At 41.5% G+C, this 17331-nt stretch overlaps 3 long non-coding RNA genes across 3 annotated transcripts; 1 reads left to right on the top strand and 2 right to left on the bottom strand.

Moving 5' to 3' along the window:
* On the bottom strand, positions 1 to 3011 carry LOC124112955. The gene is made up of 3 exons (XR_006857702.1): positions 2883 to 3011; positions 1317 to 1416; positions 1 to 160 (listed from the first exon to the last, which is right to left on the bottom strand). It is a non-coding gene; the product is annotated as an uncharacterized LOC124112955 (long non-coding RNA).
* A 4107-nt stretch (positions 3012 to 7118) lies between these two features.
* Positions 7119 to 10318, top strand: LOC124112961. The gene is made up of 3 exons (XR_006857703.1): positions 7119 to 7274; positions 9261 to 9357; positions 10273 to 10318. It is a non-coding gene; the product is annotated as an uncharacterized LOC124112961 (long non-coding RNA).
* Positions 10319 to 13660: 3342 nt separating this feature from the next.
* LOC124112984 lies at positions 13661 to 15503 on the bottom strand. The gene is made up of 3 exons (XR_006857707.2): positions 15391 to 15503; positions 14426 to 14528; positions 13661 to 13819 (listed from the first exon to the last, which is right to left on the bottom strand). It is a non-coding gene; the product is annotated as an uncharacterized LOC124112984 (long non-coding RNA).
* Between the last annotated feature and the right edge of the window lie 1828 nt (positions 15504 to 17331).

Below are 17331 nucleotides of genomic sequence, written 5' to 3'. Positions count from 1 at the left end.
TGCATTTAACAAATCTTTATTTAAAGGCTGTTGTCATAGGCAGGTACATGAGGTACTCATGAGGTAGGTGTGTTGAGTTTGTAGATGTACCGGCGGCTAGGCGGGCACACAGCTCCAGCTTGCCCTGTCCACTTGGAAGGCATCAGATGGCATTCCGCCTCTGAAACATGGGAAGGAATTGAGAGAAGGATGGTAAGAGAAGTGGGGAGTAATGTTTGCCGACAGCGATAAGGCAGCTCAAGAAAGTATTCACTAAAAAATGGAGTTGACAACAATTACAAACGTTTTCAAAACGTTACTAGGCTGAAAACGGTCCTTGAAACAATGCAAACTTAGGTCCAAAACACAACAATGAAACCCGTGTCATATACATCACTATCACCATCGATTATCCATTTCTTGCTTGTTTCATTTTTATCCATCATCAAACATGGTTGTAGACATTCTTTTGTCCAGCAGTTAATCACGGCGGCCAATAGGATGGGGTAGAATGTGGGACTCTTTAGGTCCACTGGGAATCACATCTTGTCTACATCTAAGAAAATCAGCTTCTGTGCAAATATTACAAAAACGCTTCTGGAGAACCTCCAAAATCGACGTATTTTAGTCGAATGCTACGCTTATAAGTCGCAAACATCAAGTGTTGAAATGAACAGTCTAGTTTTCAATCCTTTGAACACAGGGGCGGTCGGATAGCCTAGTGGTTAACGCATTCGCTCGTCACGCCGAGGACCCGGGTTCGATTCCCGACATGGGTAAAATGTGTGAAGCCCATTTCTGGTGTCCCCCCGCCGTGCTATTGCTGGAATATTGCTAAAAGCGGCGTAAAACCATACTCACTCACTCACCTTTGAACACATTTGATAACTTTCATAACGATTTCTGAAAGTTGTGTTCATTCATTTTTTAAATTATGTGGATCCAGTGCCGTGTTCACACCTCGCCCCACCTTTTATGTTTTATGGTTTAATGCGTCCCCGAGTGATACTGCTACAACAAATATATCTTGCCGACATGTTTCAATCTGCTATTAACAAATTGGAAACTGATAGGAACTGTTCGACTGAGCTGAGGTTTACTTTTGTTGTGTCACGTGTTTTCGTTTAAATCGAAACAGCGTGCAGCTTTTTGTTTCGAGGTAGCAAGGTGCAAGCGATTTATTGTTGATTTATAATCACTAGCAGCCTGTTTTCTTCTAGGCGGGATATGAGGGTTTTATTCTCCCGCTCAGAAATATACCCCTACCTAAAACTAAAGTCACGACAATACCCTTGACGACCGAGGATGATAATCAAAGTTAGTTTTCCCGTACTTACCTACAGTCCCTGATGCATGAGTTGTCGTAGATGTTCCCATTGGTGTCACAGACGGGCAACATAATCCTCGGGCAGGGGCAGCCCCTTGGCAAGGAATTGGCTTAAACAAATAGCATCGGCTAAACGAGCATGACGTGGTTGAAATAGGGTTTAACGTCGGGCTCAAGATTATTGGACTTACATAGCAATGTGCATGCATGTGTGTGTGTGTGTGGCTGCTTGTACAAGTCTTACGTATGCAGGTTTTATAGTGCAAGCCCGCTGAGATTCCATGCCGCAGTTTAACATCAATACCCTACTCAGACACAGTATACTGATTCCAGACAGGGTAACAAGAAGTACCATCTTTTAACGTCTTTTGGTATGACGCGGCCAGGGATCGAACCCCAGACCTTCCGCTCTGAGGGCCACAAGATCACGGAGGCTGTCAAATAACATGGAGCTTAGAAAATCTGGACACGTATCAAATGCGTTGTTTGTTCTGTAAAATGACAAACCTAAAATAATTGCTGTTGAATTTGATGAAATAATAAAATACATGATATTGTTTCATCTCCAAATGTGAAATGTTTGAAATCTAATCTCAACTTGTACACAAAAAAGGCACCAACTATTATACAAGGGCGCAAATAAACTCCAGGGAAAAAGGTTGTATACACGTGAAAGTTGGATTTGACCAAATAATTACAAACGTTATCAAAACGTTGCTAATCTGAAAACAGTCGCCGACACATTCCAAACTTAAGGTCCAAACCAGAACTATGACATCGGTATCAAAATACTTCACCATTTCTTGTTTGTTCCGTTTCTAGCCAACATCAAACTTGTATACTTTTTTCCCGGTATTTTATATCAAAAACCACACAATAAAGACGTGAACAAGATAGAAGCATATTTAACCCGAGAGATGTACAATAAAGTGAGATAAGTTTTTAAGTTTTCAGGCTCGCGACAGGCTGGGTCGTTTTTACGCGTACTTTTGTATTATAGATTAATCTAATCATACAACAGATATAATATTATGCAGAATATCTAGAAGAATTAGACTGACATTTCGTCACAGAAATAAAGTTGTCTTATTTAAACATATATCTACGAAAACAAATCCAAAAAATCCAAATGGAGCCGAGACCAATCCTTAATTTCAGACTAGAGCTGAGGCAATCTAGGTTTGCCAAGTCATTCTCATTGGACTCCTTTTTAAAAGAATTATTCTCTCGGGTCTGGGAGAAAGACTAAAGCAGGATCTATTTACTGACGATCTTTATCTCGACATTTAGTAGACACACTGTGATATAAATGAAATACTGTTCAAAGCGGCGTTAAACCCAACTCACTCACTCATTAATACAGATTCCTGTAAGCTACTCTGTTATCAATTCCTTAGAGTACATTTTGTTTATTCTAAAAGCGTGATCCGACTGTAGATTTGTAGATGTTGGAACTACATGTTTTTAACAACAAATTCACTGGCACTCTTTTGGGGAGGAAGTCAATGGATGTTATTATCACTATTACAAATAATGTAAATAATCGAGTTTGGACAAAACACAAAGTTATGCTTACCACACAGAGCTGTTGCCATCAACACGAGAACAACCATTGTCTTCATCTTGTAAGTCGGTGTCCGTTGTTTCTCACTTCAGGGGATGCCAGAGGATGAGTAGAGAGGAAACTCGCTTACTTGCCTTTTATACACCCGCATGGAATAATTATAATATCATTCACCCGACAGTTGGGACACCCACGGGGATCATTATCTGAATTAAGCAATTGATATGACATTTGTCATCTGACATATGACTTATTATTGCCCACTCAGACTGGGAAATATTTAACGTTAGCATTTTTTATATATTTTTATTTGATTTAAAGATATGTTTTTAAAAAAAATTAAGTATCTTTAAAGTATGACCCATGTGAAAAATTAAGTATATGAAACAGTTCAGTGTTTCTTTACAAGACAGTTCAGAGTGAATGTTGTTTAAAGCCGCAGTATTCCAGCTACATGACGACAGCGACTCGATTATTTATTCGAGTGTGGACGAGACAATCGAGTGGCTGATAGCATGAGCAACGAACCACACCTCACGATGACGTAAGATCAGCCGCTCATAAGGGTCCCATAGAGCTTCTAAACGTTTTAATGTTAGACATGTAGAGGGCAATTCCAAACTTGACGCATCAGAATGATTCTTATTTTGACTTGTGCAATAATGTTCTGGTGAACCCTTGACTTGCCTTTGCATGTGTTTGTAACGGGCAGGACAAGCTCACCTGTTCGCAAATACCTGGTGTCGAAATTGTTTGATAATGATTCATATACAGATGCTTGTGACATAGTCGGAATCGTCCAGTGGACTCCTTCGTATGATCAAGGAAATAAATTTGTCGATTATATTTTCTGACGATGTCAGACATTTAAGATTTTGTATTCAGTGCATATCTGAGTAATTTTGCGGCGGATCCGCAAAACTGTGTAATGTGATTGCTCTTGTGAGGCGACATGTATAGTATGCGTTCGAACTGATGATATTATGTTTACCGCCTCGCGCGTGTATGCGTGTTTGTGTTGTGTATGTGTTGTGTGTTTGTGTGTTGTGAGCGTGTTTTTTATTGTGTATGTGTGTGTTGTGTGCGTGTGTTGTGTGCGTGTGTATGTGTTGTGTTTGTAGTGTGTGTGTTGTGTATGTGTGTTGTATGCGTGTGTATGTGTTGTGTTTATAGTGTGTGTGTTGTGTATTTGCGTTCTGTGTTGTGAGTGTTCTGTGTTGTGAGTGTTGTGTGTGTTGCTTTTTGTGTTTTTTGGTGTTGTGTGTGTACCTGTGGCTGCAAGAGAGCATGTGTATATATATGATAGTACGGGATCACGTGCGCTTGTATTGTATCGTATTGTATTGTCTGCATTTTCCTGTACTTTCCTAGCTACTTACTGTATTTTTAACCTGTTTTTTTATTCGAGGAAGAATGTAATCTGCATGATATGTTTGGACAGAAAGTGAGACTTAAATTCACAAGGCCTCTCGGTTACACAAACCCACCTAGTTTCATTTATACCTGACATGCTATAGCAGTACATCCTGTGTTTATGTGTTCGGTACTTGCCTGTTTATGGCATATGTTGTTAATGACGATGTCTGTTTGCCTGTCTAGTATGTTATGATTGGTGTAGTGACACATTGACGAGAACCTGATCCATGGAGTGTCACATACTCACATAAAACACGCGTGTCAGCTCTTCACTGAACTGGGTATAATTGTTACGATTAACCTTAAACAGCACGACGACACTAACATCTGTGATTGCGGTCCAGGCTGTTTATATACTTGACATATGTTTAATGGCTAGGTTCTATCTAACTCTATATGGAGCAAGGTTTTGTGAGTGATTTGAATGTTTACTTTCGTTACCTCAGTATATATATGTACAAGCTGAAATAATAATAAGAACAAGAGCAAGAACATGAACATAAACAACAACAACAACAACAACAACAACTACAATAATTTGTATGGAGCATTTCAATGCTCAAAGCACATCTTTATTACTCCGGTCAATGGATCAGAGCAAATTCGAATTCGATTCTCAGCTCCCTGGGGTGTATACTACACAAGCTGCCTTATGAAGTGCTGGGGGCACGGGTGGCCCAGTCGTCTAAGGCGCCGCGATTCGCTGTGCAGAGTTGCGTCCCTTGGGCACGCCAGAAACCTATGATTGTGGGTTCGAATCCCGGTTCGCCCCAATTATGTTTCTAGGTTTGTCAGCACCATACCCGTGCTCGTGGGTTTCACCGAAGTGGTAATCGTCTTAGACCTGCATCACTTCGGGCTTTCCTCCAACATTGAGCTGACACGCCGTGATATAACTGGAATAATGTTAAAAGCAGCGTTAAACCCAACTCACTCACTTACTATGAAGTGCTGGCAGGATTTACACGAACATGTGCTTCAGTGGGGTAGACCCGAAGCCCCAGAAACCCTCAGGGGTCGAGCTCCCGAACAAGGCCACCCATCCACCTTCTTTCTGCCACCAACGTCGCTTTATAACGTCGCCTGATTTGTAACGAACACATGACCACGTTCCAACACAGGCTTAAGTTATAACGAATTGTCCGTCAGAGTATTCTCTGAAACTATAAGGACTTGCGAGTGAATGAGTTGGGTTTAACGCCGCTTTTAACAGTATTACAGTTATATCGCGGCATGTCAGCCTAATGTGGGAGGAAAGCACGAAGTGATGCAGGTCTCAGACGTTTACCACTTCGGTGAAACCCACGAGCACGGGTATGGTGCTGACAAACCTAGAAACATAATCGGTGCGAACCTGGATTAGAACCCACAATCATAGGTTTCTGGCGTGCTCAAGGGACGCAACTCTGCACAGCGAATCGCGGCGCCTCAGATGATTAGGCCACCCGTGCCCCCCATTAATATGACAAGGACGTCAGGACTCGCCGGGTGACGGAGCGAGTTAAGATATAAAGTCTCACAGACAATTTTGCACCCACTTAGTGTTTGTTTGTTGTTTAACGCCGCACTCATCAATATTCCAGCTATATGACGGCGGTCTGAAAATAATCGAGTCTGGACACACAATCCAGTGACTGAAATCATGAGCATCGATGACATGCTTCAACCAAGTCAGCGAGCCTGACCACCCGATCCCGTTAGTCGCCGCTTACGGCAAGCATGGGTTGCTGAAGACCTATTCTACCCCGGATCTTCAGGGGTCGCACCCACTAAGTGACCACTCTGGTGACCTTCAGTATTGGTACTGACAGACCAAGAATCGTAATCAAGGAGCATCTGGGATTCAAACCCTTGATCAGCGGATCCTGACTCCATGGACCACTGGGCCACCCATGGCTCCGTCGGCTCTGACGTCAAGTTTGATGCACTGGGGACCTATTTACCCGTTATCACAACGTGTATTGAAAGAAGTTCCTGTCGTCTAAAAAAATAAATCACTTAAATAGTCACGTTTTGTGTTTATGGGTGGTATGCCAAGGCCAAGGTGTTGGTATTTTTGTACACGCTCCAATAAACACACAAATCGGTAAGTTAGCGGTACAAATTCTGAGTGAGTGAGTGAGTATAGCTTTACGCCGCTTTTAGTAATATTCCAGCAATATCACGGCGGGGGACACACGAAATGGGCTTCACACATTGTACCCATGTCGGGAATCGAACCCGGGTCTTCGGGCGACGAGCGAACGCTTTAACCACTAGGCTACCCGACCGCCCCACATATTCTGACCACGTATTTTGGCTCGGAATCGAAAACTCAATCTATTTTGAGCTTCTGAGGAGGCTGGCTAAAAAAAGGGTTCGATTTTCTTCTTCTATGTCTCATTGGGTAGGTAAATGTATTTGCTTGAAATTAGTGTATAGTTTTATAGGGGTATTTACAGTGGGCGTTGCTGAATTCGTCCTCGAACGAACTTGGCCTCGTTGGCTTCGTTGCATCCCTTTCCTTTAATATAGTGTACTGACACCAGGTGTGATCTTATATCTTGAAGCTGCTTTTTGTGGTTAGCCCTAAAATGCAGTCCGTGATTCACGATTGCACGCTTTGAGACATGTAGGGAACAGTCCATGTCTTGGGAAGGGTGGTGAAAAAAAGGTTTCGGGAGTTACCATATTGAATACATGGATTTAATTCAAAGTAAATATGTTGTGGTTTATTAAACAAACATACCAGAAGAACAAAAAGCAGATTTTAGATTTCCCTGTCATGCTTGACAGATATATTGAAACATTTAGGGCTACTATGTGGCCTACCCAACTCCCCTCTAACCCATAGGTCGCGCTTGGGTTTGGCGTGTATCTCATAAGGGTATAAAAACAGCAGGGACCAAGCGTCTGTCACACCAGTCTCTGTCAAGGTTACTCAACGTTCAGATCCAACCATGAAGACCGCAATTGTTGTTGTAGCTGTAATGGCTGTTTTTTTCTTCGGTGAGTATTTTGAAATATTCTGCATCAATTTTAAAGGTCGGGAACTACTTGAAATATTGTGTATACTTTTATCGTCTATAGTTTTGATGTGGCATTAACCATAGTTAAACGCCTTGACATGTTTGGCCATATCCCAGGGTATTAATTCGGCTTCTAACACAATGCTGAGTAAGTGCGTTAATTTTCAAAATGGCAGGAATGTATCGAGTTCAGCCGGTGCCCGCATGTCTCCAACGCCGCGCCATACACAAAGATGGCTGTCCCGTGAAGATCCGGGACAGAATTGGTCTTCAGCAACCCATGCTTGTTGTAAGAGGCGACTAACGGGATCGGGTAGTCAGGCTCCTGACTTGGTTGATGCATGCCGTCGGATCCCCATATCATAGATCGGTGCGCATGGTGAGAAACTGGATTGTCTGGTCCATTATTTATAGAACGCCGTTACATAGCTGGAATATTGCCGAGTGCGACGTTAAAGAACAAACGGTAAGTAAGACAGTCGCTTTTCTAAAGCAGTGCTGTATAGTCATAATCTAAGTATTAACGGGTGGTCGCGTAGCCTTGTGGTTAAAGCATTCGCTCGTCACGCCGAAGACCCGGGTTCGATTCCCGACATGGGTACAATGTGTGAAGCCAATTTCTGGTATCCCCTGCCATCATATTGCTGGAATATTGATAACAGCGGCATGAAACAATACTCACTCGGAAGTATTAACATTGTAGCTATCAAGTTATCGTAATATTTCTTTATCTTATCGCTCTCGTCACGAAACAAGTCTAGCTTATTAAACTTGACATAGCTGTTGTGAGCTTAAGGAAGTTTAAGAAGGCTCGCAACTATCCATACCCAATGAGTTTATTTAAGTAAATTACTCGATGGCTAAAATATTCTAGAGCCCTGATGTTGACATCGGCATGGTGTGCATATTCATGAGGCAAGGCAGTAAACCGACTATGAAAATAGTTCCACGAGACTGGAATTTCCGAGTCGCATATTGTGTAGACCAAGACGATGCTAGTCCAATACAAATCGCGTAACAAAATCCACATCCTGTTCGTGAACAACATGGCGACTGTCGCAAAATTCCGTCCATTTCAGGATTTTGCAAAGCATGTGTACAGTCAACTAGGTGTCGATATATTTCCCAAATCTTGTTAAGTCGCGCTCATGTGTTGTGCTATAATCCATTACCACAATGTCTGTGACGCAGGGAATGTGAAACTTTCTTGGGATGAACTTGGGATGAGGTCGTTTTGACTGGGCGCTTCTATTTGTAGCTGATGCAAGTTGTATGAGAAATGAAATCTGCTCAATAGGAGGTACGTTTTAGGGCCGACTCATAATGGCCATTTTGGGCGCTCCGATCTCGGCCACGAAATTCCAGGCCAGATCGAGGGTGGAAAACTAGACTTTATAGTCTTGCCTTGGGACAAGTCCTGTAATTAGCACTTACAATTTTGATTTTTTTTTCCCCAGAGCACTCTGGCGTGCTAAGTTTCTCAGATGGCCCCTGTATGCCATCTTCCCGAAGCTAGGGAGTTGACTGTCGGTAAAAGTCCAATTTCCACTGCCAAACAAGGTTGGAATTGCTGGGCTCGATCGTAGCGCCACTAGTGGCTATTAAGAGTTATAACCCTTCTGTTGCTCCTATTGATAGATTACAACTCTATGTCGCTTACATTTGCTTCAAACAAAATGACGCTCTGAACGACAATAAAAAATCGGGTCTTACTTTGCGAAGTGCGTCACATGAGCAGCGTCATTAAAAACGTGAAAGATATGGAAAATATATCTGACGTCTTGTTGACATCGCACATGCTTTGCAAATCCTGCAATCGACAGAAATCTGCACGGCAGTTTACGAACCGGATGTCAATTTTGTTACGCGATTGTGATTGGACATGGAATTGGTGAGTTGTCTCCCTTGCCTTGGGAAGATGTTTGCACACCGACGCTGGTTTATGCATGCTATGATGTATTTTCAGGTAACGGCTCTGCCGACTGTAGGTGTGATATTGACAACGTGGTGGTGTGTGACACGGAAGGGAATAGCTACCCAAATGCCTGTGAACTTCGTTGCGAGTAAGTACAAATTAACATTCGCAAATTTCTAGTATCGACCGCCGTGTCGGAATGAGATCTTATTGGTACACGTGATCTTGATAAAAATGTAACTCGCCTCGAGGGGAATAAATTTCTCAAATCTTTTATACCCCGCCACGAGCAAATCGGGCTGCACGTGGATGTCGGAGACACGTAATAAATCCGATGTGCCCTGCTTAAAAGCAAAATTCCACGCTTTTTCCGAGTCATGGAAGCCACGCAGCACAGCGCAAGCTAACCTCGGCTAAATTGAAAAGCTGTTTTCCTCAATTTTGAATTTTTTTTTTTTTTGAAGTGTCATATTCAATATGTCGGTAAAATAAATTCATTGTAGCGGGATCACTCGGGGTACATGGGGTTTTGAGCGTCCCTTGGTTTTATACCACGAGCCTCCGGTTCGTTGGGCTAGCTAGCACTATAAATAGTCGTTTGTACGGACTAGTACAAGCGTACACGCACACACGTCGCTAAGTGCAATAATCTTGGACCAACCTTCAACCCCATTTCACGGCGCTGCACAGAATAGATCCATAACCAGTGCTGGTAAGAAGCGACAAATTCGAACGGCTGTCAGGCTAATTGCATGTCATCCTCCCATGGCGTGACGGGGTAGAATAGGTCTTCAGCAGCAACTCTTACTTGCCGTAAGAGGCAACTAACGGGATCGGGTGGTCAGGCTCGCTGACTTGGTTGATGCATGTCACAGATTCTAATTGTTGTGGATCGATGCTCATGATATCAATCACTGGATTGTCTGTTCCAGAACCGATTATTTACAGCCTAAAGCTGTAATATTGCTGAGAGGCCTTAAGCAACATTGAGCAGCAGGTACCTAACATCTGTTTTCAAATTCAGAGCATTATGTTTTCTGACAAATGTTTGTCCTGTTTGTAGAGGCAAGACGCTCGATAAAAGCAAGACCTTCAATAGCAAGTCTGGGGCCTGTGAGTGAACGTGCCGGCCTTCACCCTGGCCCACACCAGGATGCCACCGACATCATGGTGTTATGTGACCACGCCCTTGTGTAATAAATGATCTGGTTGAACTGTCTCGTCTTGTGTCTGGGTTAACCAAAACGGGCGATAAACCTGTTAATGGTTCAACCCTGAAATGTTTCGAATACTTGTAGCTGCAGCTGGGTTCAGAATTCTGGTATTAATTTTTTTTAATACTTGGATCATATCAGTGTATTTGTACAAATGGGCTACCAACAGAAATCTATGTCTGAGATAGTTGAAGACACATTATGCACATTTCTAAAGACAAGCGCGTGAAGATCCGGGTTAGAACGGAAAAGAAACGCAAGTCGAGTATGCAGTGTACATGTGTTTTATTTTCAACAGTAAAGACAAGAAATACTAATAGGGCAAGATGGACAAAAATTTCACTGAAGACAGTTTAATGGATTAAAAGGCAGATGACATAATTGTTTTTTCTAATGTTAAGGGCTTACAGTTCGGGTCAATACCCAAAATGTCGGTCAATACCTTGTGTGACCACCATTAACATTGATCACTGCCACACATCTGTACATTGAGTGGATCAGACGATTTGTGAAGGCCCTAGGGATCCTCCTGCATACATCCAGAGCAGCTGTGCGTAGTTCATCGGCAGTTGTAGGGACTGGGCGCACATTGTGCAGACGCCTTTGAACCTCATCCCACAAGTGTTCGATGGGGGTTCAGATCAGGGCTGAGGGCTGGCCAAGGTAGAACACGGATGTTGTGTTGTTGCAGAAAGGCCATGGTAGCTCGGGCAACATGGGGACGAGCGTTGTCCTGCTGGAAAATGTGTTGATGTTGGGGCCCCCCCCCCCCAAAAAAAAAAGGAACGTGGGGTCTGATGACTTGGTCGATAAAACGCTGAGCAGTGACGCCATGTCCCCGACCTTGACCAACATTCAGAAAGCACATGGGTCCAAGTCTCGCATTAAGTCAAGTCCCTGCCCATATCATGACGCTAGTCGTGCTTGTCGATGCCGTGGTTGGAGAACAGGACGTGCTGGTCGGCGACATCTGAGGTTGTTGGAACGGAGACGTGGTATTGGGGGTATTTTGATTCTGATAACATAAACTTAGTTATCACAGTTTGGAGAGATAGTGTCGGTTGTTTTGTTCCTCGGGGCGGATGGCCACGATGCATGTACCTCGGTATACAGCTATAATGTAGGATGCTGTTGGCTTTTCGCCTGCTTTTGTTGTATTTAACATTGTTACTTGCCCCAGGGCCCATCTATAACACCCCGCAGTTCAGGGTACAAGAGTTCAAACAAGGTTATCTTTTCAGAATGTTTCAGACCTATATGTGACTCTGGATAATGAGATCACTTAGTTACTTCGTTAAAACGCTTGGCTGATGTCAATCACAAATGACATCCCTCAATACAAAGTTCGATCAGTTTTGTGAAGAAGTATGTGAGAGACTGAATACAGTACAGGATGAAAATAACATAAGCTCCTCCTGCACAGTTGGTACTGAGCGTGCAAACAGATTGCATTCACGCAGTGGTAACAGACCTGTGGTTGTCAAATTTGCCTTCTTTAAGGATAAATCTGAAATATTCGAAGCTGCAAGAAAAACGTAAAAGGAAATGAACAATTTAGAGTGTCTGAGGATTTTACAGAGCAAATGCGACAGATTAGATCGAAATTACTCCCCTTCATAATGACAACTCTATGGAAATTCGTTATCGATGGTACTGGGATTCATGGTTACATTGTCACAGACAATAAATCTTGACACACTGTCTTGTATATGAACTCAAACCTGAATTCTAATACAGATTTCACACACTGTAAAATAGATTTGACAACCAGATCTCTGCACAACAAACTGGGGAACATAAATGTGGTGGTGTCAATGTACATACCAACCTTGATACTACAGGTTAATACTAAACAGATCTCAGATGGAATACCAGATTCAACCAAATTTCATCATCAGGAAGATAGAACACAAAACTGTTGTCAGGCAAGACCTAGTGAAAACACTGACTCAATACCAGACATGAATATAACTGATATTATGACTGGCAACAGTGCCATAGTTAGAAAAGGTTATATTACCACCATAAGCTCATGGAATATTAACGACTTCTTGTCAAAAATTGAGTTTTCGTATTTTACTCTCTTTTGTGAAATATATGACATTTTCTGTAGAACAGAGACAACACGTATGAATGCGCATGATATTTTACAAATCTATTTAACGACTAAGAAATCTTTAGTATCTTCCACTTCCTTAAGAGAGTTGGATGATGCTTAATCTCTCAAGGTAAAGAATAAGTTTTTGTTTCCATCAATCCTGAGGTTTCACCAGTATATACAAACAGAGAAGAGAATTGAATTGACATGTGCGAACGGCAATTTATTATCATTCTTCATAATGATGGCGATTCATCCGAATTTATTTTATGTGGAGATTTCAATGCCAGGACTGGAAATCAGTTAGATCTCTTGATCTCAACAATCATTAGATAAAGTCATAAACAACTATGGATTAAATCTATTAGGTATGTGTAAGATACTTGACATCCTTATAGGTAATGGAAGATTTAAATCACAGGCGATCTAACTTGTGTATCACACTCTGACTGCAGCGTTGTTGACATTTGTATCATTTCCACAGATATTTTTACAAAAATACCAAACATATACTATAGACTGATGTCTCAACTTGAGTGAGTGAGTTGTGTTTAACGCCGCTTTCAACAGTATTCCAGTTATATCACGGCATGTCAGCTTAATGTGGGAGGAAAGCCCGAAGTGATGCAGGTCTTAGATGTTTACAACTTTGGTGAAATCCACGAGCACGGGTATGGTGCAGACAAACCTAGAAACATAATCGGGGCGAACCGGGATTTGAACCCACAATCATAGGTTTCTGGCGTGCCCAAGGGACGCAACTCTGCACAGCGAATTGCTGTGCCTTAGACGATTGGGCCACCCGTACCCCCGTCTTAACTTGAGATCAGAAAAGACACTTCTTCCTGTATTCTTCCGAAAAATATATTATTTTGGTTAATAGAGAGAAAAACCTTCTCTCATCTTGGCTTTACCTATCATCTGTACCTTAGAGTTCATGTTAAAAGTCGGTTTAATTATTTCTTTAAGGGGGAATGGACGTTTTATCAGATGCGATGTGATGTAACGTAACGTTACGTGATGACCAACTCTCACAAGAATACAGTATAATACAGTACAAGATAAACTTGATTTGTATTTAACCTTGTAGACATACAACGGTAGTAATAAATATAAATAAAAACATAGACATGATCAGATGGAATGCTTCTATATTTTATTGCACAATCAATATGTACTTCTGTAGTCGGGAACGCTCCATTTGGTCAAAGGTGAAGGTGAAAGTCATCTACTTTCTGGCAGCAACACAAGAGTTGGCACTGAAGGTGTAGGCGCCTTCTGCGGCCTGGACGGCACCCCTACAATGTTAAGGTTCATCGTGAGGCAAGAATGAGAAATTGTTACTGGTACACTTCCTTCCATTTAGTTAGATTACATAGCATGTGTGTTTTGATAATAAAGGCAGAAAAGGATATTTATCGTTTCATTAAAATTAATGTATGCGATTAAAGATCTTAAGACACGATAAAAATAACACAAAAACATGTTTACATGGTAACTGAATTCCCTGCCCTTGTCTACTGAATACATATACAGACGACGTGTTGGTAACTTTCATTATTTCTTGAAGCAAGGTGGAGGGGTTGGGTGAGGGTGGGAGTGGGCGTGTTTTCAGATAATGGGGATTAAATGTTAAATTGTATGTATTTACAGTGATCATTGACAACAAAAGGACATAAGTGCTACAACAGATGTTATCACTTTACACTTTCTCATTGGCTTAGCAAATCGCAAAGAGAACCATCGTAATTATCATCACTATGATTAATTGCGGTTTCGTTACAGTCGACTAATCACTATAGTCTAGCCTGTTATATCTGGGATGAACTCTACTTTGCTTTGACACTCTTAGTGCTAGGGTTATGAGACGGATCTCTGTAAAAGTATTTCATGGATATACTTACTCAACGCAGTTCAACTGGCACGCGTTGTCGTAGTAGTTGCCGGCGGTGTCACAGACGGGGTCAAGGATGCGGGGACAAAGGCAGTCACAGTTGACAGTGCTGGCTATGAAGAAATATGAGGGGTAGAGTGACATGTCTCTCAGCAAGTACAAGGTTGTTGCTAGGAATATTTTCCACACAGTCTACCTTGTCCCACACTTTAAATAAACATTTTGTCAAGACGACTCGTATAAGTTGGGGGCACGAGAGGCGTATTCGTCAAAGGCGCCGCAATTCGCTTCGAAACGAAGAAACCTATGCGGTGGGTTTGAATCCCAGTTCGCCCCGATTATAATTTGAGGTTTGTCGGCACCATACCTATGTGCGTAAATTTCACGTAAGTGGTAAACGTTTGAGTTGTGCATCACACAATGGAATACCGCAAAAGCCGGCATTGAACCCAACTCACTCACTCATATTGATCACTAAATGTAAAACGATAGCTATGTTGCTTCATTAGGACGCGGTATTGTCATTCTGAAACTAACAAGCACGGTGGGATACTGACAGGAATGCGGGAACAAATGCAGTCACAGTTGACAGTGCTGTCTGTGAAGAAATTTGGGGGGTAGAATGATATTGCTCGAGAAGCACTACGTTTTTGCAAGGAATATTTTCCACACAATATACCTTGACCGACACTTTACATGAACGACTTTTAATCAGTAAATGTAAACGATATCAGTGTGGCTTCATTTAAACGCAGTTCGTCTGAAACAAACAGATATGGGTGTGATGGTGACAAACTAATTAGGATTGAAATCAGAACGAATCTTGGATTAAAGACTATAAGAGGATTCTGACTCAACTAACTCAGCGACTTCCTCCATCTCAGGCGACAGTGTCAATTGTGACCCGTGGGAAAATGCACAACCGATTGTGCATGTACACTTGAATATAACTGATTAAACAGAGTTCAAACTCACCACACAGCACCGCAGCAAAAACAGCAAGAATAACAGCAGCCTTCATCTTGATGCAAAAGGATGGAGCTTCTCTTCCGAACAGGATCAAAGTATCGAATGGATTCAAATGTCTGTATTTATACACTACACACGCCCAATAAAATACTAATTCAAGTAATATATAGCTCCTCGGTCGATTTACAAGTCGAGGATATATTGTATCCTCAAGCACCGGGTTGCTATAAGTAGTTTGTGTCGCGTACTACCAACTTCATATCCACATAAAAACAATCTCATGTGAACGTAAAAATATATTTATTATTCAAACAACATGTTCTGCAAAAGCATCCACATTGTGTCAATTTGGACCTTTGTCATATTGAGTGTTCGATGCCCGGTTTCAAATAACATTCCAAGGCATCGAATATTCAATAACATCCGAAAAACGAAAACATACGAAATGTTTATCAACAATGTAAAATACAGAAGTAATCGAAAATGTTCTGAAACATATTGATCGAACTGGATAATTATTTAATGTGTCATTGCCACGACGGCATCATCACAACTACAAAAGGGCTTCATTCAACCCTTCCTTTACATGAGTGAAAAACAATCTCAATGGTCAACAGATTACACAATGGCAGCATGATAGAGGATAGAACTAACAACTTATACCTTATAACACAAAGAGGTGAGCAGCAATTATTCTATGAAGGATGTTGACATCATCGGCTTATTTCTCGACATCGAATTGCTTTTCGCGTACCCTAATGTTATGGAGTCTCTGATTTTACAATGGTCGCTCTATCTGTTGCATCTGTCAGTTGTAATAGGTAAAGTGAAGGGAAATGGCGTTTAACGCCGCGTTCAAGATTATTGCACTTACAAAGTGACATGGACTAATGCCGATTTTTAAGTGCTAGTCCACTGAGATAGCAAGCTTCAGTTTAACATGAACACCACACACAGACACAGTATACTGACTCCGAGCTGACCTGTCCTTGTTTTAGCCCCTTAATGATGAGTGCCGGACAGGTACAATCAATAAGTACAATCTTCTAACGCCATTTGGTAGGACGCGAACTGGGATTGAACCGCTCTCTGGGGAGACGCTCTGCAACTAGGCATCAAAGGTGGTCCAGTTACAACAAATATACAACAATGGTGGTTCATTTTGAAGATAAATGCACTGTGTTACCATATAGAGCTGGCTGTCATGTGTAAAATGTGTGAAAAAACACCCTTTAAGTTGTCTTAATAAAATCCAGCCATCTGATTGCAGAACCCATATGAGTCGGTTGGTCGGCCTGCCTATACAGACATATGACGTCATCTGTTTGCCACGTCATAATTGACCTTGTTCCAATTTGAGTAAACATACCGATCTCACTGGCGTCGTAAAGAGGAATTGATATTGTCACACACACATATTTTACCTGAAATAATTTACCAGTGCCATAATATTTGAGCAACAAATGTCAAAATCTGATTTATATCATGAAAACAGCCCAGTTAAAAAAAGTTGTGAAAATGAATACAAACTGAGAAGCAAAACAAAGTACACCGAGTTTGCTTTTTTTTCGTGTAATTGAAAATTGAAAGAACTGTTGCTAAATTTCATTATGTCTACTTTGCCACTCATTGAAATGTTGTAAACTTGTGCTGAGAAAAGCAAATGTATTTATTTTCAAAGATAAGATGTCGAAGTAACAGTATCGTATTATGTGAAAAAACAATACATTTTTAAAAGTTTTTGAAATAACTATATTTAAAATAATAAAACCTTGTAGAAGTATTCTTTGAGTGCTGACAAAGCTCCAGTATAGTCCATTTGGGGGACATTTTATCTCTAACTTGCTATATTTTCACTTGAAAATCATACATAAGGTAAAATCCACTGAGAGGTATTGTTTCATTTGCTCCTCAGATTAACTGAACATTTCAGAACACGCTTCACCT

This window comes from Haliotis rufescens, unplaced genomic scaffold (assembly GCF_023055435.1).
Source record: "Haliotis rufescens isolate VD_foot unplaced genomic scaffold, xgHalRufe1.0.p SCAF_5, whole genome shotgun sequence".
In the NCBI taxonomy this organism is placed as follows: domain Eukaryota; kingdom Metazoa; phylum Mollusca; class Gastropoda; order Lepetellida; family Haliotidae; genus Haliotis; species Haliotis rufescens.
The sequence above is the reverse complement of the archived record's forward strand: the minus strand, read 5'-3'. Positions and strand labels throughout refer to the sequence as shown.